Source organism: Simochromis diagramma, unplaced genomic scaffold (genome assembly GCF_900408965.1).
Source record: "Simochromis diagramma unplaced genomic scaffold, fSimDia1.1 OVJJ01000123.1, whole genome shotgun sequence".
Taxonomy (NCBI): domain Eukaryota; kingdom Metazoa; phylum Chordata; class Actinopteri; order Cichliformes; family Cichlidae; genus Simochromis; species Simochromis diagramma.
In genome coordinates, this window is record NW_024386778.1 from 218,916 (window position 1) to 242,714 (window position 23,799).

The 23,799-nt window shown below is 43.1% G+C and overlaps 1 protein-coding gene across 15 annotated transcripts in view; it reads right to left on the reverse strand.

The window, feature by feature from the left end:
- Nucleotides 1-23,799, reverse strand: part of dlg2 (discs, large homolog 2 (Drosophila)) — a 157,797-nt gene that overhangs the window by 120,370 nt on the left and 13,628 nt on the right. The window lies entirely within an intron of this gene.

Sequence of the window (23,799 nt, forward strand, 5' to 3'; positions counted from 1 at the left end):
TGTTTCTGCCCCAATCATGTAACAATGTTTCCATGCATTTCTGTATTTAGAAATAATAAATCAACTTTTTTAGCCCATTAAGAAATTAACGGGCTAAAAACTTTCTAGATGTATATTTTGAAATACACTAAGAACAGTCACAGTTCAATTTTTTATCATTCAAATTAAAGCAGGCTTTTACAGAAGCAGATGAATGCAGGGAAATTTATGCAAATCCCCCAAAACTCTTGAAATAGTGTGGTGAGTAAATGTGTAAGTCTCTATGAACCAGTTATTATTTGTCACTCAATTATTTTGAGAGAATCAAGATTCAGAAATATACTGTATGTCAACTATGCATGTGTTAGGGTTTGTTAGGGTTTTCAGACATTTAAAGAATGTGTTTTTTTGTGTGTACCTCAATGTTAATTCAACAAGTTCTGAGATAAACGCTCTCCTTCATATAATCCAGTGCATTTCAAAACTATCCACTGTTACCATGGTAACAGAACATTGTAACATGTTATTCATTTAACCTCCTAAGACCCGAACTCTTCCACGGCAGCATTTTTAATTTCCTTTTGGGCTGATTGGGACCTGATAAATGTAAAAACAAAGAATTACGTGATTTTTTTTTTTTTTACCTAATTTTTGTTCTAAGAAAAATGAGAGCCACATCTGAGGATATTCGTTTAAAATTGTGATAGAACAGTAGCAGTATAATGTCCTCGTAAGTGGATATCTGGCCCTTGTGGAGAAAAATTGAGTATTTTGGTCTAAATAACCCAAAATGTGATGTCCACATATGTGGACGCAGGTCCCAGGAGGTTAAAAAAGCAACCACAGCCTCAGTTTTACCAAAAGTAGCAAAAATAACTCACACATGCAGTGAAACCTCCCGGTTCTCCCCTCATGTTGCAGCACTGCTGTCTCATGAAACAGTGTTGCTGTGCTGCAAGAGGACCAGATGCCAAGCTAACAGCATGCCTAATCCTCAGACACAGAAGCTCCCTGTTCTCTTCAATACAATGACCTTACACCCCACATAGCTGATTTCTAATTCAGCTCTCATCTGAATAATGCTCATAACGCATTTAGCAGTTCTTTTCAACTCTCCCGTTAATGCTCAAACCTACATTTTTTCAAATGGCTAAGTGTAAAAATTGCATCACTAAATGACTGGCACAAGACTGTCTAAGAGTTATTTAAAATGGAAAAGATTACCTTCTCTAACAGATTTCAAACAAATTTGTTGAGATTTGGGATAAATGGAAACATTACATTTTGTCAAGACGATCTATATGGTTGTGATGATGAATTGGTTCTTGTGGGGGGAGTTGGCAGACAGTACCAGGAGAAGATGCTTTAAGTGCATGTGATTATGCATAGCAGATGTTGACAGATGTTTTATATCTCTGCCTCTGCTGATTTGACTTTTGCAAACATTACATATTACTTTGGTTTTGTCTGCAGCACTGAGTGTAAAATGCTTCCACACAGAACTTGAGTTTTTTGGCCGGTGGAGGACCAAGAGGTGCTCAGCAGCAGCTACACTCTTTTCTATTTGGTTGCCCAAATCCATGTGGGGAGTTTCAGCTAAGTTAATGAGTGACGGGAAGCTACGCTAAGGTTAACTGGCCTACGTCTTGCTGTCTGCAAAAGACAGAGTAACTTAAACGTACCATATAACTCACACAAGTGCATACAATTCGACACAACTACACAAGCATTGTTTTAACCTTTTTAACCGAGCGTTAACATTACTCTGTCAACAGCCTATTGTCTAAATGACCGAGCTAACAGAGCTCCGTAAACAGAGCGAACATGAGAGACCCGACTGCAGACGTCAATAACGCAGCGTAATGGAAAAATCTCCCGGTTATAAACTGCCTCCGGAACCCAGTTAAGGTACAAAAAAAATCTATTCAACAAAAATAATGATGCAGTTCAGTCTTTTTTGACTCAGCCGAGCCTCTCTGCAGCCAGCTGTGTCAGTCACGTCACTCACTCATCCATGCTCAAATTTTTTTACGTGCGCTCAGAATAGTGGCACAAAAATAACGCCATACATTTGCCGTTAGTAATTTCATAATTCTAGGAATCGTCTAGTTTGCTTGCACTGGTCATGCTGGCACTCTGTTTGCGTTATAATAACGCTCATTTTTAAATGTTTTTTTATCGTGATGTGTCTGTTTACTGGCCCTGGTTTAAGCAGAGCTGGATTAAGGGCTTCTGTGGGCGACATGACAAAAAATACACATTTTGCATTAGAATATGATTTTTTGTTGGCATCAGAGACTGAAAGTAACGAAGTACGAATACTTCATTACTTAAGTAGAATTTTCTGGTATCTGTACTTTACCGCTGTACTTTTTTGTGCCTACTTTATACTTCTGCTTCTTACATTTTAGCATGAGTATCTGTACTTTCTACTCCCTACATTTTCAAATCAGGGTCATTACATTATACCCCCCCCCCCCCCCCCCCCCGCGCTTTGCAAGATTACTTTAAACTTTTGTACAGTACAAAATACTGTACTTCTTACTTCCACCTGAGTAAAAGGTTGAGTGAATACTTCTACTTTTAGTCGAGTATTTTTAAACAGTGGTATCTAAACTTTAGTAAGGAATGTGTGGACTTTTGACACCTCTGGTTAGCATTTAGTGGTCAGTTTCAAACGTATTTGTTTTTTGCTTGTTATTGAACAAATTCACTTCACTACTTTTCACTGTCAGTAACATCAATGCACATCGTTCCATTCACTGCATATTGCACTTTATTCATGTCTTTCATTCCACCTGCATCAATACTGTAAAGTTCTTCACAAAGAGGTTTATATATTTATCAATACTAATATTCTCTATTCTATGCTCTACTGCTTTTTTATTGCCCAGATTTGAGTTAGCCTTTGTTAAATTGCCTGTTATTTGTCAATAGATATGTATGTTACAAAAAACAGAGTGTCTGGTAAATTTTTTTTTTTTTTACAGAATTGTCTCCCCAAATCTCTTACATGCCAGAGGATGTTACAATGGGTGGTGCCTGTGTAAACTGTAACTGTATTCAATAAAAAGGCTGCATGGTAGGCTGTTTATTTGAAGGAAACAGGTGAGGAGCGTTTAGCTCCAAGATCCTGGTTCCGACCAGCCTCCCTTGCTAGCAAGTAAAATCGATCAATTGCTGTTCGTCTTGCTTCGTTAACGGGAATAAGTTTCTAAACCAGCGGGGCCTGTGGAGGCGCAGACCCAACATAAAGTTATAAATATGCACTTCTTTTCAGCACTTCTGCAGTCTCTTTGTTGACTTACAAGTTCCTTTTCACATTGTACAGTTCAGTGCATTCATCAGCTAGAAAAAAAGTGTGTTTTCATTAAATATATTTTTATTTCCTATTCACCACATTTCTTGACAGCTCTAGTGATCCATACCATTTTGCCTTTATTATTGAGGATGGCTTGGATGTTTTTGTTAACACGTGCAATTTGATTGTTGGATAAACTGATTACATTCTATACAACTACTTTGAACTTACATGTGGGGGTTTTTCTCTCTTACAGACAAAATGATATGCTCATCATACATCATACGGCGTGGGGATATGGCAAGGCATTTATTGTCATGTCAGCATTCTTCAATGCCAAGTCAGCCACCACTATCAGGACTACTGCAATCTCCGAGGAGCCCCGCCTCCCTCCCACTGCACTCTCCGAGGAGCCCCGCCTCCGTCCCGCTGCACTCTCCGAGGAGCCCCGCCTCCCTCCCGCTGCACTCTCCAAGTATGGCGTTATTTTTGTGCCACTATTCTGAGCGCACGTAAAAAAAAGTTTGCAGGTGCAAGTGTTGTATTTTGAGGAGAAATTTATTTTGAGCGAAGAAAAGCTGAATTTGAGTGAACAAAATTCATTGCTGCGTGCAAAAACTGTATTTCAGTGTTTGCTATTATCCACACACACACACAACAGCAGCCCCTCTCGCTCAGTTTTTGCATTTGCGCTCGCTCGCAATGTGTTGCTGGCGCTCTCAACATTTCTGCCCGTGCGTGCTCAACTCTTTCTGTACACCATTATATTTGTGCCACAAAACCAGCCAATCACAGACTTGCAAAAAAATCTGATTGGCTGTTCTGGTCTCCAATCAGCTCGAAATGATGAAATGCAATATCCCAGAATCCATTTCGTCCAAAACTCAAACGAGGCAGTGGCGGAGGAACACAGAGTGGCGGAGTTTGAAATATTACTCTGTCTGGGTCACAAAATAAACTTTTAAGATATTTTCATGCGAGAATGTTTCTGTGTAAACTTCTAATATCTGCTCAATTTATCAAGACATCACATATTTGCATAAGTGCTCTAACGTTTTCGGAGATGCCTGTTAGTAGTGCCTTTTCACTGTGCAATACTTTTTGTTAATATCCAACTGTGTAATAGACTCACAATACTTGAAATGTGCCGTTCCCTTGTATTCTTATTCCTATTTATTCTATTTATCCCTTTTGTATACTCTGTATTTATATATGTGTATATAGAGTATATTTCTGCTCACATTCTGCAACTTCTGTCGGTACATGGCAGCCTCGCTTCTGTCAGTCTGCTCCAGGGCAGCTGTGGCTACAACTGTAGCTGCCTCCACCAGTGTGTGAATGTGAGAGTGAATGGGTGGATGACTGGGTGTGTAAAGCGCTTTGGGGTCCCTAGGGGGGGACTAGTAAAAGCGCTATACAAATACAGGCCATTTACCATTACTGTGCTACTGGAAACTGAATTTCCCGGACGAACCCACCCGAGGGATAAATAAAGTTTCATCTAATCTAATGTAATCTATAGGGCAGTACAGGGCTTTGTATCGACCACTCCGCTGTGATATAATGAGCGGTCACGGTCACGTGGCTTTCCGTTGTCCCGGAGGTCCACCCATTTGTAGTAGTTAGGGCAACAGAAGATGCCCGGGACAGTTCAGCCATAACTTTAAACTTCTTCTGCTCATACATGCCTGGGTACGATCTTGTCACCCTAAAGTGGATGTGCAACGAGATATCATAGCGTGGCTCGTTCATCATAGTTTAAACCCCTTGTTTTGCACAAAGGAATACGGCCTCCCGTCTGCAGCTAAACACCCCAATAGCTGTAATAGCTTTAGCCCGGTCGGATTGGGCAGCAAAGGGCTGCTTAAATACCGCAAACTCCTCTGCTCCTCCACTTGGACCGCTAGCGCTGGCCATAACCATCGCTTGACAGACCCACCACGCCACCATACACATACTTTTTTTTCTTTTTCGAATCTTCGGATCACATGTGTGCCGAACCGTGGAGTGGGATCGGTTCAGATTTCGGATCAACCGTGATCCGTTGCACCACTAGTAATGCGTAAATAGTTATATCAAAATAAGACACACAACTACAACACAGGAAAAGACCCAGGGAAACCGACTTAACGATAAAAACCCTGAAAACCATACATTTCACACCCGAGCCTCAACTCTTGCAGCCTGGTACCAAACAACTCATGGTACCGGTCCGTGGCCCGGGGGTTGGGAACCGCTGCTGTACAGGAGACACGGCACGAGATTGATTGACAATGGTCTACAGCAATCAGAACGCAGAACACAATGCGCTGTAAAAAAGAAATCTGCGAAACAGCGAGTTCGCGAAAGGTGAACCGCGTTATAGCAAGGGACCACTGTACAATAATTTCCAGTAGCACTGCTGATATATGAAATGGTGAGTTTTGAGGTTGTCTTCAAACAAGTGCATTGTACCAGAAAAAGGTGTTTGAAGGATTAAAAATGTAAAAAGTAATAGATATTTTATATTTATGAAAAAACCTTTATGCAGAAAAAGTAGCAAAAGAACATCAAACATGGACACTGTGTATAGTGAGATACACAATTACAGTGAACATGTTTTAACTGCTTTAACTGGGGCGATTGTGGCTCATGAGTTGGCAGTTTGTCTTGTTATCGGAAGGTTGCCGGTTCGAGCCCAGGCTCCGACAGTCTCGGTCGTTGTGTCCTTGGGCAAGACACTTCACCTACCGCCTACTGGTGGTGGTCACAGGGCCTGGTGGCACCAGTGTCCGGCAGCCTCGCCTCTGTCAGAGTGTCCCAAGGCAGCTGTGGCTACAATTCAATTCAATTTTATTTATATAGCGCCAAATCACAACATAAATCGCCTCAAGGCGCTTCATAGATACAGAGAAAAACCCAACAATCATATGACCCCCTATGAGCAAGCACTTTGGCGACAGTGGGAAGGAAAAACTCCCTTTTAACAGGAAGAAACCTCCGGCAGAACCAGGCTCAGGGAGGGGCGGGGCCATCTGCTACGACCGGTTGGGGTGAGAGAAGGAAGACAGGATGAAAGACATGCTGTGGAAGAGAGACAGAGGTTAATAACAGATATGATTCAATGCAGAGAGGTCTATTAACACATAGTGAGTGAAAAAGGTGACTGGAAAGGAAAAACTCAATGCATCATGGGAATCCCCCGGCAGCCTATGTCTATTGCAGCATAACTAAGGGAGGATTCAGGGTCACCTGGTCCAGCCCTAACTATATGCTTTAGCAAAAAGGAAAGTTTTAAGCCTAATCTTAAAAGTAGAGATAGTGTCTGTCTCCCGAATCCAAACTGGAAGCTGGTTCCACAGAAGAGGGGCCTGAAAACTGAAGGCTCTCCCTCCCATTCTACTTTTAAATACTCTAGGAACAACAAGTAGGCCTGCAGAGCGAGAGCGAAGTGCTCTAATAGGGTGATATGGTACTACAAGGTCATTAAGATAAGATGGGGCCTGATTATTTAAGACCTTGTATGTGAGGAGCAGGATTTTGAATTCAATTCTGGATTTAACAGGAAGCCAATGAAGGGAAGCCAAAACAGGAGAAATATGCTCTCTCTTTCTAGTCCCTGTCAGGACTCTTGCTGCAGCATTTTGGATTATTTTGGATTTTCAGTGAGTTTTTTGGACATCCTGATAATAATGAATTGCAGTAGTCCAGCCTGGAAGTAATAAATGCATGAACTAGTTTTTCAGCGTCACTCTGAGACAGGATATTTCTAATTTTAGAGATGTTGCGCAAATGGAAGAAAGCAGTCTTACATATTTGTTTAATATGTGCATTGAAGGACATGTCCTGGTCAAAAATGACTCCAAGGTTCCTCACAGCGTTACTGGAGGCCAAGGTAATGCCATCCAGAGTAAGAATCTGGTTAGATACCATATTTCTAGGCTTTTTAGGGCCGAGTACAATAACCTCAGTTTGATCTGAATTAAGAAGCAGAAAGTTAGCAGCCATCCAGGTCTTTATGTCTTTAAGACATTCCTGCAGTTTAACTCATTGGTGTGTGTTATCTGGCTTCATGGACAGATAGAGCTGGGTGTCATCTGCATAGCAGTGTAAATGTATGCTATGTCTTCTAATGATGCTGCCTAAGGGAAGCATGTATAATGTAAACAGAATTGGTCCTAGCACTGAACCCTGTGGAACTCCATAATTAACCTCAGTGTGTGAAGAGGACTCTCCATTTACATGCACAAATTGGAGTCTATTAGATAGATATGATACAAACCACTGCAGCACAGTACCTGTAATACCTACAGCATGTTCTAATCGCTCTAATAGGATATTATGGTCGACAGTATCGAATGCTGCACTGAGGTCTAGCAGGACAAGCACAGAGATGAGTCCACTGTCAGAGGCCATAAGAAGATCATTTGTAACCTTCACTAAAGCTGTTTCTGTGCTGTGATGAGCTCTGAAACCTGACTGAAACTCTTCAAATAAACCATTCCTCTGCAGATGATCTGTTAGCTGTTTGACAACTACTCTTTCAAGGATGTTTGATATGAAAGGAAGGTTGGAGATTGGCCTATAATTAGCTAAGACTGCTGGGTCTAGAGATGGCTTTTTGAGTAAAGGTTTAACTACGGCCAGCTTGAAGGCCTGTGGTACATAGCTGATTATTAGAGATAGGTTGATCATATTTAAGATCGAAGCATTAATTAATGGCAGGACTTCTTTGAGCAGTTTTGTAGGAATGGGGTCTAAAAGACACGTTGATGGTTTGGAGGAAGTAATTATTGAAGTTAACTCAGAAAGATCAATTAGAGAAAAAGAGTCTAACTTAACATCAATGGTACTAAGAGTAGCTGTAGATAATATTACATCTGTGGGATGATTATTGGTAATTTTCTCTCTAATGATAAAAATGTTATTTGTGAAGAAGTTCATGAAGTCATTACTAGTTAACGTTAAAGGGATTGTTGGCTCAAAAGAGCTCTGACTTTTTGTCAGCCTGGCTACAGTGCTGAAGAGAAACCTGGGGTTGTTCTTATTTTCTTCAATCAGTGATGAATAGTAAGATGTTCTGGCTTTGCGGAGGGCTTTCTTATAAAGCAGCAAACTATTTCTCCAGGCTAAATGATGATCCTCTAAATTTGTGACACGCCATTTCCTCTCCAGATTAAGAGTCATCTGCTTTAGGGTACGTGTTTGAGAATTATACCACGGAGTCAGGTACTTCTGATTTGAGAACTTAGTTTTCACAGGAGCTACAGTATCCAGAGTCGTACGTAGTGAGGAGGTGAAATTATTAACAAGATAATCGACCTCTGTTGGGGTAGCGTTCAGGTAGCTGCTCTGCTCTATGTTGGTACAGGGCATTGAAGATGATAACAGTGGGTGGATTATATTCTTAAACTTAGTTACAGCGCTTTCAGAAAGACATCTACTTTGATAAAGTCTACTCTCCACCGCTGTGTAATCAATTATTGTAAATGTAAATGTTATCAGGAAATGATCAGACAGGAGAGGGTTGTCAGGAAACACTGTTAAATGTTCAGTTTCTATGCCATATGTTAAAACAAGATCTAGAGTGTGATTAAAGTGGTGGGTGGGTTCTTTTACATTTTGAGAGAAACCAATTGAGTCTAATAACAGATTAAATGCCATGTTGAGGCTGTCATTTTTAGCATCTACATGGATGTTAAAATCACCCACAATAATTATTTTATCTGAGCTCAGAACTAAATTAGATATAAAGTCTGAGAAATCAGACAGAAACTCTGTGTAAGGCCCAGGTGGACGATAGATGATAACAAGTAAGACTGGTTTCTGAGTTTCACAGCTGGGGTGGACAATGTTAAGCATCAGGCTTTCAAATGATTTAAAAGTCTGTCTTGGTCTTTCATTAATTAATAGGCTGGTGTGAAAAATTGCTGCCACACCGCCCCCTCGGCCTGTGCTTCGAGATTTCTGGTAGTTAGAATGACTCGGGGGTGTTGATTCATTTAAACTAACATAATCATCCTGCTGCAACCAGGTTTCTGTAAGGCAGAGTAAATCAATTTGTTGATCAATTATTAAGTCATGTACTAACAGAGACTTGGAGGAGAGAGACCTAATATTTAATAATCCACATTTCACTGTTTTACTCTTTGGTTCAGATGTGGATACTGTATTGTTCTTTCTTTGTAATTGTTTATGTTTAAGTTGTTTGTTGCTGGTTTTTAGTTTGTTTTTTGTCTGTTTGGGAGCTGACACAGTCTCTATGGAGATGGGTTTTTGGGGGGGTAGCAGGAGGAGAGAAGCTGCAGAGAGGCGTGTAAGACTGCAACTCTGCTTCCTGGTCCCAACTCTGGATAGTCATATTTTGGGGGGTTTAATAAATTTGTCCATATTTCTAGAAATGAGAGCTGCTCCATCCAAAGTGGGATGGATGCCGTCTCTCCTAACAAGACCAGATTTCCTCCAGAAGGTTTGCCAATTATCTATGAAGCCCACATCGTTTCTGGGACACCACTCAGACAGCCAGCAATTTAAGGAGAACATGTGGCTAAACATGTCACTCCTGGTCTGATTGGGGAGGGGACCAGAGAAAACTACAGAGTCCCACATTGTTTTGGCAAAGTTGCTCATTCAATATTGATTTTAGTGACCTCCGATTGGCGTAACCGGGTGTCATTACTGCCGACGTGAATTATGATCTTACTGAATTTACGTTTACCCTTAGCCAGCAGTTTTAAATTTCCTTCAATGTCGCCTGCTCTGGCCCCTGGAAGACAATTGACTATGGTTGCCGGTGTCTCTAGCTTCACGTCTGAGAACAGAATCACCAATTACCAGAGTTTGACCCCCGGCGGGTGTGTCGCCGAGTGGGGAAAAACGGTTAGACACATGAACGGGTTGGTGGTGTACCTGGGGCTTCTGTTTAGGACTATGCTTCCTCCTCACCGTCACCCAGCCGCCCTCTTTCCCCAGCTGTTTGGGGTCTGCCGGGGAACAGCTAGCGGGGCCTACGCTATCTTCGGCTGCACCAGCTACAGGGGCCTGGCTAGCTATGGGTGAATGAAGGGTGCGAAGCCGAGTCTCCAATTCAGTAATCCTGGCCTCCAGCGCTGCAAATATGCTACATTTGTTACAGATATCATTACTGCTAAAGGAGGCCGAGGAGTAACTAAACATCTGACACAATGAGCAAGAAAGTGCAGGAGGGACAGGTGAAGTAGCCATGGTGCTAACGAGTCGGCTACGAGCTAAGCTAAGCTAGCAAAACAGTACAGAGACAGTGAGTGAATACTTTGGCTATAAATTAGGTAGTGAGTACACAGAAAGTGTGCTTCGGATGAAGCACGTGAAGATTATACTATGAAAAAGAATGTATTTAAAAGCTGTTAATTAAATTGCTAAGCAAATAAGCTACTCAGAAACACCACTGTGTTTGAGCAGGAACAGGAAGTGATACTCTACCGCAGAGCGAGCGAACACCAAGTGACAATGCCACAGCTTGGCTTGCCATCACCAGTGTGTGTGAATGGGTGGATGCTTGAATGTAGTGTAAAGCCCTTTGGGGTCCATAGGGATGAAGTAAAGTGCTATACAAATACAGGCCATTTAACTCCAACTTCAAATAGCAATTTTTAGGTATCCTGATCTATATAGTCAAATATTGCATAAAAGCAACATAACCCATTTCTATCGCTGTAGATTGATTCACAATTTATGTAGCAATTATCTGACCCTGTTAGTAACTGCAATAAATAGAATAAATATAGCAGTTTTTTTGACCAACCCAAACTGCAAAGTGATGTCGGAGTAACTTCTTTTATAAGTCATTTTTGAACCCCCAACGCCGGGGCCGCGCTCTTCTGGACAGAGATCTCAGGGGCGTCTGTCCCTACGGGCTTCTTTCTCTGCTTGTACCCCACTACTATGTCTTGTTGGTCAGTCAATACCACTTTAACTTGGTCATTCTCAATCACCTTTAGAACCATATCCCATTGTGACCTTTGTACTTCCAGGCCATACTCAGTACAGATCTTCCTGTATGCTGTGCCCTGGCTGCTAGCGTCTTCCACCCTGAAGTTATGTGCTTGATTGTCTCAGAGGGATTATGATTAGTGCATCTGTGCTATCTTCCAGTCCAGATTTGTGCAGCCGCTGGTAGTATGTCTCAATATCAGCAACTTCTTCTGTCTGATGCCAGTACATGCCATGCAGGGGCCTGACCTTTCATGATGGTTCTTCTTGCTTCTTCTTCTTTCTTGGCTATCTGCTGCCTGGATCAATCACTAAGCACATGATCATCTGTGGCCACCTTCCTGATGTATTAATGGATCTTTGTTCTATGGTTCTTATACTCACTAGTTCTCAGCCTCCTTCCTTCCACTTAGCATACAGTCCCAGGAAGCTGGATTTAGGATGAAACCCTCCATGCGTGGTCAGGAGCTTCCAGGTCTTGATGTCAGTGGCTTCTATCTCCTTCTTTGGACAACTTATTATCCCAACAGGGTACCTTTTCACCTGTGGTGACCTTCAGTAGCTTCGGTAGGTGTTCACTGCCCAGATTTTGTTCTTCCCATTTAACTGACTTCTCAGGACTTGCCTTACTCTCTTCAGGTGTTTGTTGGGGACCAGGAGTGACAAGTTTAGCCGCATGTTCTCCTTAAATTGCTGGCTGTCTGAGTGGTGTCCAAAAAACGATGTGGGCTTCATAGATAATTGGCAAACCTTCTGGAGGAAACCTGGTCTTGTTAGGAGAGACGGCATCCATCCCACTTTGGATGGAGCAGCTCTCATTTCTAGAAATATGGACAAATTTATTAAACCCCCCAAAATATGACTATCCAGAGTTGGGACCAGGAAGCAGACTTGCAGTCTTACACGCCTGAACCAAAGAGTAAAACAGTGAAATGTGGATTATTAAATATCAAGTCTCTCTCCTCCAAGTCTCTGTTAGTACATGACTTAATAATTGATCAACAAATTGATTTACTCTGCCTTACAGAAACCTGGTTGCAGCAGGATGATTATGTTAGTTTAAATGAATCAACACCCCCGAGTCATTCTAACTACCAGAAACCTCGAAGCACAGGCCGAGGGGGCGGTGTGGCAGCAATTTTTCACACCAGCCTATTAATCAACCAAAGACCCAGACAGACTTTTAATTCATTTGAAAGCCTGATGCTTAGCCTCGTCCACCCCAGCTGTAAAACTCAGAAACCAGTCTTACTTGTTATCATCTATCGTCCACCTGGGCCTTACACAGAGTTTCTGTCTGATTTCTCAGACTTTTCATCTGATTGAGTTCTCAGCTCAGATAAAATAATTATTGTGGGTGATTTTAACATCCATGTAGATGCTAAAAATGACAGCCTCAACATGGCATTTAATCTGTTATTAGACTCAATTGGCTTCTCTCAAAATGTAAAAGAACCCACCCACCACTTTAATCACACTCTAGATCTTGTTTTAACATATGGCATAGAAACTGAACATTTAACAGTGTTTCCTGAAAACCCTCTCCTGTCTGATCATTTCCTGATAACATTTACATTTACAATAATTGATTACACAGCAGTGGAGAGTAGACTTTATCACAGTAGATGTCTTTCTGAAAGCGCTGTAACTAAGTTTAAGAATATAATCCACCCACTGTTATCATCTTCAATCCTCTGTACCAACATAGAGCAGAGCAGCTACCTGAACGCTACTCCAACAGAGGTCGATCATCTTGTTAATAATTTCATCTCCTCACTACGTACGACTCTGGATACTGTAGCTCCTGTGAAAACTAAGGTCTCTAATCAGAAGTACCTGACTCTGTGGTATAATTCTCAAACACGTACCCTAAAGCAGATGACTCTTAATCTGGAGAGGAAATGGCGTGTCACAAATTTAGAGGATCATCATTTAGCCTGGAGAAATAGTTTGCTGCTTTATAAGAAAGCCCTCCGCAAAGCCAGAACATCTTACTCTTCATCACTGATTGAAGAAAATAAGAACAACCCCAGGTTTCTCTTCAGCTCTGTAGCCAGGCTGACAAACAGCCAGAGCTCTGTTGAGCCAACCATCCCTTTAACATTAACTAGTAATGACTTCATGAACTTCTTCACAAATAACATTTTTATCATTAGGGAAAAAATTACCAATAATGTTCCCACAGATGTAATATTATCTACAGTTACTCTTAGTACCATTGATGTTAAGTTAGACTCTTTTTCTCCAATTGATCTTTCTGAGTTAACTTCAATAATTACTTCCTCCAAACCATCAACGTGTCTTTTAGACCCCATTCCTACAAAACTGCTCAAAGAAGTCCTGCCATTAATTAATTATTCAATCTTAAATATGATCAACCTATCTCTAATAATCGGCTATGTACCACAGGCCTTCAAGGTGGCTGTAATTAAACCTTTACTCAAAAAGCCATCTCTAGACCCAGCAGTCTTAGCTAATTATAGGCCAATCTCCAACCTTCCTTTCATATCAAAAATCCTTGAAAGAGTAGTTGTCAAACAGCTAACAGATCATCTGCAGAGGAATGGCTTATTTGAAGAGTTTCAGTCAGGTTTCAGAGCTCATCACAGCACAGAAACAGCTTTAGTGAAGGTTACAAATGATCTTCTTATGGCCTCTGACAGTGGACTCATCTCTGTGCTTGTCCTGCTGGACCTTAGTGCAGCGTTCGATACTGTCGACCATAATATCCTATTAGAGCGATTAGAACATGCTGTAGGTATTACAGGTACTGCACTGCAGTGGTTTGTATCATATCTATCTAATAGACTCCAATTTGTGCATGTAAATGGAGAGTCCTCTTCACACACTGAGGTTAATTATGGAGTTCCACAGGGTTCAGTGCTAGGACCAATTCTGTTTACATTATACATGCTTCCCTTAGGCAGCATCATTAGAAGACATAGCATACATTTACACTGCTATGCAGATGACACCCAGCTCTATCTGTCCATGAAGCCAGATAACACACACCAATGAGTTAAACTGCAGGAATGTCTTAAAGACATAAAGACCTGGATGGCCGCTAACTTTCTGCTTCTTAATTCAGATCAAACTGAGGTTATTGTACTCGGCCCTGAAAAGCTTAGAAATATGGTATCTAAGCAGATTCTTACTCTGGATGGCATTACCTTGGCCTCCAGTAACACTGTGAGTCATTTTTGACCAGGACATGTCCTTCAATGCACATATTAAACAAATATGTAAGACTGCTTTCTTCCATTTGCGCAACATCTCTAAAATTAGAAATATCCTGTCTCAGAGTGACGCTGAAAAACTAGTTCATGCATTTATTACTTCCAGGCTGGACTACTGCAATTCATTATTATCAGGATGTCCAAAAAACTCACTGAAAATCCAAAATAATCCAAAATGCTGCAGCAAGAGTCCTGACAGGGACTAGAAAGAGAGAGCATATTTCTCCTGTTTTGGCTTCCCTTCATTGGCTTCCTGTTAAATCCAGAATTGAATTCAAAATCCTGCTCCTCACATACAAGGTCTTAAATAATCAGGCCCCATCTTATCTTAATGACCTTGTAGTACCATATCACCCTATTAGAGCACTTCGCTCTCGCTCTGCAGGCCTACTTGTTGTTCCTAGAGTATTTAAAAGTAGAATGGGAGGGAGAGCCTTCAGTTTTCAGGCCCCTCTTCTGTGGAACCAGCTTCCAGTTTGGATTCGGGAGACAGACACTATCTCTACTTTTAAGATTAGGCTTAAAACTTTCCTTTTTGCTAAAGCATATAGTTAGGGCTGGACCAGGTGACCCTGAATCCTCCCTTAGTTATGCTGCAATAGACATAGGCTGCCGGGGGATTCCCATGATGCATTGAGTTTTTCCTTTCCAGTCACCTTTTTCACTCACTATGTGTTAATAGACCTCTCTGCATTGAATCATATCTGTTATTAACCTCTGTCTCTCTTCCACAGCATGTCTTTTATCCTGTCTTCCTTCTCTCACCCCAACCGGTCGTAGCAGATGGCCCCGCCCCTCCCTGAGCCTGGTTCTGCCGGAGGTTTCTTCCTGTTAAAAGGGAGTTTTTCCTTCCCACTGTCGCCAAAGTGCTTGCTCATAGGGGGTCATATGATTGTTGGGTTTTTCTCTGTATCTATTATTGTAGGATCTACTGTACAATATAAAGCGCCTTGAGGCGACTGTTGTTGTGATTTGGCGCTATATAAATAAAATTGAATTGAAATAAAATTGGTTGTGACTTTCCTAGTGGCCTCTCCATGGTTCCAATTTGGCTGTGGGATTCCCAGGCACTTGTTGCCTTTTGGTAGTACAATCCATTCATTTTTGTCTACCTTTCCTCTCTTCGTTACCATCCAACTTCGTTCTCTAGTCCAAAAGATATTTTTGTGCTGTTCCTGTAAATCCTAGTGGTGTAGTGTGGATCATTGAATTGATGTCTCGTTTACATTTGGCATTCAGCTTGGGTGCATGTAGGTGGGTAACGATTGCTTAATTTCGTAGTCAGTATCTGTAGCCAGCTAGCTCCACTAGCCACAGGTCTAGACAGCCTGCTGTACTTCTTAGGCATCCCTTTCTTCATCACACCTGTCTGCAGCTCTGATAGTTAACTATTGACAGCTAACTTCCTTCTGTGCTGCCTTGATCTTGGCCTATACTCTCCTTCTTCATGGGGGGTACTGCACCTTGTGGGTGTTAATCTTGTATCCATGCATCTCAATAGTCACTACTGCTGTGGTTTGGACCAGCTGGTTGGTTTCAGTGATGGTTACAGTAGGGATTCAATTCAATTCAATTAAACTTTATTGATACTGAAGGTTGACCCAGAAGGAAATTGTCCCTAATGCTGCATTTACATCTTCTAGTAGACCTTTAGATAGTACTTCATGCAATATTCGTAATCAACCATGTTTTATACACACACACCTACATATGATGTATCAAAATAGTATGAATTTATAGATGCCTCAATATGTAAATGATAGCACATATGACATGAGTGTCTGCAGGTGCAGGATACTTTTTGGGTGTTTTCTTATTGCACTACACCTGTTGGGGCAATCTGTTGGTATGTATTTACCACTGACAGGGACTTGTAGTGTCCTCAATATGTGATGCAATATCATCAGTGGGGGTTTCTTGGGAGCCCCCGCTATTTCCAGTGATTCGCTCCATGGGAGATGTCCCACTAGTGTTATCTCGTGAAGATACTCTATACTCATCCATTGACCAAGTCAATGGTTGAACGATGCCCCATGACACAGCACTGACCTACAACATTTTGTAATTTCCTCCTCAGACTCCCATTCACCATGCTCAGATCAAGCCCTGCTACAGTGGCTCCATTGCATGAAGGATGTCAATGCCCTAATAGTTCATCTAATGCAACATTCATATGTTCAGGGGTGATCAATCCTTACGTTGGGTGAGTGCTGAGAGTTTGTACATGTGTGCATGAGGGTGGGAATGCATGTTTGTGTCTGTGTGTGCCTGTTTGTCTGTGTCTATATGTCAGGTCGGGTCTTAGACTCCACCTCTCTGGGAACTCCCAGGCCCTCCAAAGTGTGGAGGCCTATCTCCCCTCACCACACTCCCTGCCGGTGACTGATGCCCTCAGGGGTCGGTGCATTGGTGGTTCTTGGTGTCCGGGGCTGGGCGCTCAGGTATGTACCAGCTCACTCCCGGTGGCTACTTGGCGGGACCTGGCGCCTGTTGCTCGGTCAGGCCTCTTCCGGGGCACGGGGGGTCCTGGGGCCTCCGGCCTCTGGGCCTGCAGCTCGGTTCACTCTGGCACAGCTGTCTGCTGGCAGAACCGGCGGGCACGCCGGTTCAGCCCCCTCTAGCTTCTGCCCGGTGGCTACTGGGTGACTCCTCGTCTGGGGATCCTCAGCCCTTCCCATGAGGGTGGCACGGATGCCCCTCCGGTGGTCCTCCTTGGGCTCTCGCACTCTGGGGCCTCTGGGTGTCTGGGGCCTGGATCTCCTCCATGCCTGCTTCATGCCCTGGGGGATGGGGCTATGGCTCTCTACATCCTCTTGCAGACCATTACATGGGGAAACCATTTGAATACAAGCGCGCTGATCCACACAGGTGTGCACACGGGTGTTCACTGCTCGTAGACTTAAATTACACCTTTCTTGGCTGCTACTTCAAAGCACGTGGAGAAACTTTTACTTTGAAATGAATATAAACCTGAATGTGATATATGAGGAAACTTCCTGGGAAGATGAAGTGGACGCAGTGAAACAGCCAGCATTTCAATATCTGAGTTACTCATTTTTTTTCTCTAACAATAGTTTTACACCATTGTGGAAACCATCGATGCAGCCTGATATTCATACATATGGTTTAGCTTGCATTTCATCAGTCTTAGAGTGAATGACTGTACATTTGCTAAAATAACTGAGGGAAGTGTTTCACTCTCTCACAATCTGGCTCTGACCCCAGACGTTTTCTTCCCCCTCTATGTTTCCTTCTTTCTGTGGTGCCAGGTGTCTTAGTGACCAGAGATGTGTTTATGCTGTCTCACCCTCAGCAGCTTTCCACATTGTAAGCTGACAAAGGTGTGTACAGTACTGCACAGGACAAAGGGGTCTTGGAGTTTAAAATCTGGGAAAAAATGCCCTTCTATCTAATCATCAAAACCTAAAGCTTTCAGGACTGATTCTAGCCACACACAAAAACCCTACAGGAGACTATATATTTTTGATGATAATCATTTGTGATTTGATTTCAAACAAATGACTTAACATCCCTGAACAGTGGTTTTATTCCTGCTATTGGTATTGTCCTCCTCTGACACACAAATGAAATCTGTTGGTGGTAGGACAAGTGAAACTGGAACTGATAAGCAGGATTGATAGGCAGGCAGACTAAAATGTCAAAAAATGGACTACTGAGAACTAGTATACAAGTAAATGGTAAATGGCCTGTAATTGTATAGCGCGTTACTCAGTCCCTAAGGACCCCAAAGCGCTTTACACTACATTCAGTCATCCACCCATTCACACACACATTCATAAACTGGTGATGGCAGCTACATTGTAGCCACAGCCACCCTGGGGCGCACTGACAGAGGCAAGGCTGCCGGACACTGGCGCCACCGGGCCCTCTGACCAAGAACCAGTTTCATGGGGTTCAGATAGTTTTCAGATGGTTTTCTTAATTGTCAGGTGCTTTTCCAACATTGTTATCTCTACAGCCCTCACATTCTAGCTGTGTAAGTTCAACAGGAACATTGTTAAGTGCTATGAAACAGAACTTGCTTTTAAGAATTTATTGTAAACTCATCTGGTAAAACCTGTTGTTGAGCTACTGGTTCATTGTTCTTATCCTTTCCTCTAAAGCATATGGCCGGTCTCCACCATTTTGTTGAATTATTTTACCGAGCTGCTATTTTAACTAGGGTAGCACCATGGCAGCGAACCTTGCCCCTTTAATTATTGTTTCTTATTAAAATGTTTTAATTAAAGGTTTTGTATTGCCAGCCCTGCAACTGAAGTTCTTTTTTTTTTGCAGCTCTATGCTTTTAGTAGTCTAATACACTTTGATTTGTGAAATTGACCTGCCTCACCTAATAATGAGCCTTTGGGCTTTTGTGGCTAGTACAACATTTGCACTAGCTACTGTGATCTCTCCTGGGGTGTAACTCCCTCCCCAGGTGGCGCTGTCAACACCATTTAGTCACTTTCACCGGTTTTCCGCCTTCACGACACCAAACATATATGGCAAAATCAAAAATCGCAAATGTTGCATAAAACACATTTTTATTAATTATTCAGTAAAGCCATGATCTCCATAATCAGAATGTCATTACTGTCATTGTCACAGGTACAACAAAATTAAAAATGGTCCCCGATCAGTGCATCACCCCTAACAATATGAAAATATAAATAAAACAATAAAATTCAATGAAATCAATAAATAAAATACTTAAAGTGCTAATAAGAATAGTATGAGCAAACATTCACATACATGCTTCAGTTAGCGCATAGATTAATTCAAGAGTGCCGTGATGGACATTTTTTTGTAGCAGCACTCAGACGTGTTACTGCGGTTGAATAAAAGCTATGTTTGAGTCTATTAATCCTTCCACTGATTGCTCTGTACCATCTGCCCGAGGGCCACAGTTCAAACAGGGAGTGGCCAGTGAGGAATCTTTTATAATGTTCTGAGCTTTTTTACGACAGCGGGTGTTGTGTAGATCTTCCAGCGTGGGGAGGGGGCAGCCAGTGATCCTTTGGGCGATGTTAATGATCTCTTGGAGTGCTTTCCTCTGAGCCACTGTGCAGCTAGTGTACCAGATGCATATGCAGTACGTTAGTACACTCTCAATGGTGGCGCTGCAGAAGGACACCAGCAGTCTGTGTGATGTTATTCCTCCTGAGAATTCCCAGGAAGTCTCTGTTGGGCCTTTTTCAGCAGCTTGGAGATGTTCGCACTCCAGGAAAGGTTCTCCTCTATGTTGACTCCCAGGAAGCGGAAGCTTGCCACCCTTCCTACACAGTCCCTATTAATGAATAGTGGTTGGATCTCTGCCTTTTTCCTTCTGAAGTCTATTATGAGTTCTGTGGTTTTTGAAGTGTTGAGGAGGAGGAGTTGAGAAGGGGTAGTGTTGAGGAGTAAATAAAGACATTCGCGCCAAGCTAAAAGTGCAGACCTCTGCCTTTAACATATAAAGCAGCCAGGTACGACCTCCAAAAGTCCATAAAAAAGGCCAGAAAGGACTACAGGGACAAAATGGAGTCCAGCTACCACAGCTTTGACACCAGGCGACTGTGGAATGGACTGACTGCATCACTGACTACAAGAAGGACAACACAGTCAGTGTTCAGCCCACTGCATCTCTCGCAGACGAGCTCAACAACTTCTATGCTCGTTTTGACGCAGACAACAGAGAGCAGATCCTCTACCCTCAGGAGGACAGTGAGGCTGTAACTTTAACTCTGAAAACAGAAGCTGTGAGATGGACCTTTAAAAAGGTCAATCCTCACAAAGCTCCAGGGCCAGACGGCATCCCAGGCCGGCTACTCAGAGTGTGTGCAGACGAGCTGGCAGAGGTGTTCACCAACATCTTCAACCTCTCCCTGAGGCAGTCAGTGGTCCCCACGTCCCTCAAAGCATCCACCATCATTCCTGTTCCCAAAAAATTAGTGGTCTCCTGTCTGAATGACCACCGTCCTGTTACACTGACATCCGTCATCATGAAGTGCCTGGAGCGGCTGGTCAAAGGTCACATCTGCTCCTCCCTCCCTGACACACTGGACCCTCTTCAGTTTGCCTATCGGACAAACAGACCCACGGAGGATGCCATCGCCCTGGCAACGCACACCACCCTCACTCACCTGGAAAAAGGGAATACATATGCAAGGATGCTCTTCATCGACTACAGCTCGGCATTTAACACCATCATCCCCTCAAAACTTGCCACGAAGCTCGTCGACCTTGGGCTGGGAACACCGATCTGCAGATGGATTCTACACTTCCTCACAAACAGGCCCCAGGTGGTGAGAGTTGGTAAGCACACCTCCTCATCACTCATCCTAAACACAGGTACGCCACAGGGCTGTGTGCTTAGCCCCCTCCTATATTCCCTGTTCACACACGACTGTGTTGCTAAACATAAGTCCAACATCATCATCAAGTTTGCGGATGACACAACCATCATAGGCCTCATCACAGACAACGATGAGACGGCCTATAGAGAGGAGGTGATGGCGCTGTACGAGTGGTGCCTGGAAAATAACCTGACTCTCAACATCAGCAAAACTAGAGAAATGATAGTGGACTACCGGAAACGACCAGTCAGAGAACACCAGCCCATCCACATCAACGGTGTCAAGGTCGAAAGGGTCAGCAGCTTCAAGTTCCTTGGAGTCAACATCACCGAGGACTTCTCCTGGACCCTTCACACAGACACTGCTATCACGAAAGCTCGCCAGCGGCTTTACTTCCTGAGGAGGCTGAGGAAGTTTGGTATGAACGCCAACATCACCTCAAATTTCTACAGGTGTGCAATTGAGAGCTTGCTGACGAGCTGCATCACAGTTTGGTACGGAAGCTGCTCTGCCAGCAGCCGTAAATCACTACAGAGGGTGGTGAAGGCAGCAGAGCACATCACTGGCACGAGGCTTCCTGCCATTCAGGACATTTATCTTCAGCGATGCCTCTGTAAAGCACACAGCATCATCAAGGACCACAGCCACCCAGCACATCAGCTCTTCTCCTTGTTACCATCTGGCAGACGTTACAGGAGTCTGTCTGCTCGGACTACAAGACTTAACCATCAAGCCATACGACACCTCAACCACAACACTTAAACACACACACACACTCCACAGGACACACTCAGAAGCTACCTGCAGCTTCACAAGTACTTTGTTTAATCTGCACTGGTCACTTCACTTTATTGTTATTGATATTTATATTTTAAAAAAGTGCAATACTGCAACAACTGCCACAAAACAAAAATTTATTTTTTATTATTTTATTTTATTTTATTTTTTTCTACTGTACCATTCTGCTGAGTGACTGTCTTCTGCTCGTCAAATACATTTCATTGCGATGTTGACCCTGTGCTAACTTGCATATGACAAATAAAACTGAAACTGAAACTGAGGAGGTTATTGGCCTTACACCATGACGACAGCTGCTCAACCTCGTCTCTGTAAGCAGACTCGTCACCCCTGGAGATGAGCCCCACCATGGTGGTGTGGTCTGCAAACTTCACAAAGATGTTGCTCTGGTGGAGAGGAGTGCAGTCGTGTGTGTAGAGAGTGTAGAGCAGTAGACTGAGCACAAAGCCCTGGGCTGAGCCCGTGCTGAGACTCAGGGCTGAGGATGTGCAGTGGCCAACTCTGACTCTCTGTCTTCGGCCTGAGAGGAAGCTGTTGATCCACATGCAGGTGCTGTATGGAAGCCCCAGGTCTTGTAGCTTGACCACCAGTTTGTGTGGAAGGATGGTGTTAAAAGCTGAGCAGTAATCCACGAAAAGCATCCGCACATGGCTTCCATGCTCTTCCAGGTGTGTTACGGCAGCATGGAGTGCTGTGGCTACAGCGTCTTCCGTGGACCTGTGCGAGGGATTTGTTGAAGATCCCAGTGAGGGTCCCAGGATCTGAAAGTAAGCCTGCAGTGTGAGAGCGAAGTGCTCTAATAGGGTGATATGGTACTACAAGGTCATTAAGATAAGATGGGGCCTGATTATTTAAGACCTTGTATGTGAAGAGCAGGATTTTGAATTCTGGATTTAACAGGAAGCCAATGAAGGGAAGCCAAAACAGGAGAAATCTGCTCTCTCTTTCTAGTCCCTGTCAGGACTCTTGCTGCAGCATTTTGGATTAACTGAAGGCTTTTCAGGGAGTTTTTAGGACTTCCTGATAAGTCTACACAGAAGTTACTGTGATACCTTTTCCTGAAGCTTCCGGACGGCATTGTGAAAAACATCTGCTTAGAACGAATCCATTGGCTCTGAACTAGGAGGCCTGAAGTATGAAGACTGCGTCCTATTGTGGCCAAATTCAGACATTCCAAGCAGAACGAGCTGAAAGGAACAGACTTCAGCAGGACCAGTTCCCCAAAGAGATCCTGGAGTGACACAAGGTCCTGTTCCCAGTCTGATGCAGCTGTATGCTGTCATCGCCACAGACCGGCGCTACGTGGACAGACAGCTCTACCATGACCCCAGCACCACTCCCTGGTTGTATTAACCACACTTCAGATAAGAATCCGCTAGATTTTTCTCTCCTCCTCTTCCATTAACATCTAAATAGCTGATTCATGTCAATACTTTAATCATCGTGATATCATCACAGATAAATCACCGTCAATCTCCACAGCATGGAGATTAAAACGTTTTCTCTTTCATCCCTCCCATTAGTGCCTTTGCATGTTTTTCTCCCGTCTCTCACTGCACCGATCAGCTGTTTCCTACTCAGTAACAAACAGCTCATAAACTTAAAAGAAAGTTGTGTGTGACTATTTTTTCACTTCGTCTTAATTTCCTTTTCCTCCCTTTTTTCCCCTCTTGCTTCTGCTCCCTCAATCTTTTCACATGTGCGCGGCAATATCTCGCACATACACACTCAGCATCAGCACATCCACTACAGCCTCACAGCACACACAGATATGTAGGACACACACAAACACACACATACGTCCACTCAATGTGCACACACATAATCAAACAACACCTAGCACCCCTCTGGTCTACATATTGCACTCATAAAAACCTGTCACCACATTTTTTTAACACCCAGTGGACATGTTTTTTCTTATTCATTTGCGCGTCACACGCAGTGTGCAACATTAGTTACACACACACACACACACACACACACACACACACACACACACACACACACACACACACACACACACACACAAACTATGGGCACATTAAGGTTTATCCCATAGAAGATGCATGGAGCTGGCTCCAGAGAGAAGAGGTTATGGAAATGTAACCAGCTTAAAAATGACAGACGTGGTTTTATTACAAGAGACTCACAGACCTGCCTCAGCTAAAGATGAACCTAACTAACTGCAGTTCACAAATAC